Source organism: Papio anubis, chromosome 6, assembly GCF_008728515.1.
Source record: "Papio anubis isolate 15944 chromosome 6, Panubis1.0, whole genome shotgun sequence".
Lineage (NCBI taxonomy): Eukaryota > Metazoa > Chordata > Mammalia > Primates > Cercopithecidae > Papio > Papio anubis.
The window spans coordinates 28476676-28478874 of record NC_044981.1 but is presented as its reverse complement, the minus strand read 5'-3'; the positions used below and the strand labels follow the sequence as shown (position 1 = coordinate 28478874).

The 2199-nt window shown below is 43.0% G+C and overlaps 1 non-coding gene across 1 annotated transcript; it reads right to left on the bottom strand.

The window, feature by feature from the left end:
- Positions 1-1456: 1456 nt before the first annotated feature.
- TRNAA-AGC lies at positions 1457-1528 on the bottom strand. The gene has a single exon. It is a non-coding gene; the product is annotated as a tRNA-Ala (tRNA).
- Positions 1529-2199: the final 671 nt, after the last annotated feature.

Here is a 2199-nt window from a genome sequence, read left to right as displayed (position 1 = left end):
CACAAATGTAAGTCATATCCAGAGTATGTAGGAAAATGCGTACAGGTTAACTTTTTTTTTCTTCTTTTTTTGAGACAGAGTCTCTGTCACCCAGGCTGGAGTGCAGTAGTGCAATCTCAGTTCACTGCAGCCTCTGCCTCCCGGGTTCAAGTGATTCTTCTGTCTCAGCCTCCCAGGTAGCTGGGACTACAGGTGTGCAGCACCATGCCTGGCTAATTTTTTTGTATTTTTAGTGAAGACAGGATTTCACCATGTTGGCCAGGCTGGTCTTGAACTCCTGACCTCAGGTGATCTGCCTGCCTTGGCCTCCCAAAGTGCTAGGATTACAGGCAGGAGACACCGCGGCTGGCCAGGTTAACCTTTTCAGTCAAGTTAAACTTATTATTTGGAATTCAATAGCATAAATGTAGAATAACACATCTAGCAATATTTTCTTCTGAACTCTTTAGAGTGTAATCACTGGATTCATAAAATGTGATTTCTTCATTGACAGATGTAGCCTCTCTAATATTTTTTATATATTTCAGTCCAAATCTATTCCTGAATCTGTGTAACCATCCCCTACTTGCAATATATGGGTTGGTGTCAATCATTTCAGAGGCTCCTTTGCTGAAGTCTTCATATGGGCTCAGTGTTTTCTGGTGTAAATTGTTGCCGTCAAGTAGAACGGTGTTCTGTTCACGTCTTTCACCCACACATTTACTGTCTTTTTAACATTAACTAAGCACTTATCCCACACTGTAGCAGTAACTTTTGCAAAAGTAACAAAAATTTCTTTTCTCTTCTTTACAATTTCATGGATAGAAGATCTATTCTTAACACAGCTCTTAGTAAACTCTGATATGAATTTGTTTCTGTTTCCTTATTAAGTAGAGAACTTTCCCCTTTTCACTTAAAGGTAGCCCGTTAGGGCTTCTCTTTGGCATACCTAAATTGCCCAGCATCCCTACTCTTGCACTTCGGGGCCTTTATCAGGTAAAATAAGGGTTATTTGAACACAGACAATGTGAGGACAATAGCTCAGATAACTCAGATGGCTGGCTACTAAGTGACTAACCAGTGGGTGGCTTACTACTCAGTGTGGATATGCTGGACAAACAGATGATTTACTTCCCAGGCGGGATAGAGCAGATGAGGTGAGGTTTTATCATGCTGCTCACAACAGGGAAATTGAAACCTTATGAATTTTCTGGAATTTTTCATGTAATAATCTCAGATCACGGTTGACTGTGGGTAAGAAACTAAAGGATGAATAGTGGACTACTGCTATTCACAGAATTCCAAGGGCCTTGGTTCTTCCTAATCCCACACTTTCAATGCAGCATTATTTACACATACTACCCAAAGCATGGACCTCAGGCTAATTTTGATTTGATTGCCACTCATAAGGTAGATCCGTGTTGCCTTATGCCCAGGGGGCCCTGCTCTGGGCAGTTAGACAAACAAGCCAAATACATGGAGGTGCTGGGGATTGAACCCAGGGCCTCGTGCATGCTAAGCACGCGCTCTACCACTGAGCTACACCCCCTCGAAAGTCGTTGCTTCTACTATGTTTTATAACTGGCTGTCACTATTATCTGCTAGGGTTTCACGATTTAAACCGAAGTCAAGGTCTACTCTATTCAACTCTACTGTTTCTGAAACCCTTAAGTTGCATTCTGGAAAGATCCCTTTAGTGCTACTGGGGTCTTTCATTATGGCGGACCCTCCAAGGACTGTTACTAGGGAACTTCCTGAATGGCAGCTTTTGTCCAGCACCAAGGAGAATCCCAGGTAGAAATATTATCTTAAATAATCAACTTCCTACTTTTCTGTCTACAGTGCTCCCAGAAAAACATAAACAGTAGTGCCAGGGAATACTAAGATCAGCACTTGGAGAGCTACTCAGGGAACGTAGGTCCAGGCGAGGAGATAAGACTGGAGGGGAATTTATTCACCATATCGGAGTGAAATGAAGAGCAAAGCATGTGTCAGTCACAGCTCCCCTAAACCGCTGGGCCCAGCGTCTACGGAAGCGTGGAAGCGGCATTCTGTCCAAGACGCTGCTCACTGGCTGAGATCCCTAGAGAGCAAAGACCAGAAAAAAAAAAAAAAAAACAGCTCCAGGCGACTTTCACCTCTTTCAGGCAAAATCCTTTCACAGTAAGGCGAACACAAAGAAAGCAAGAGGAACGAATTTGCTCTTTTTAAGACCTCCCT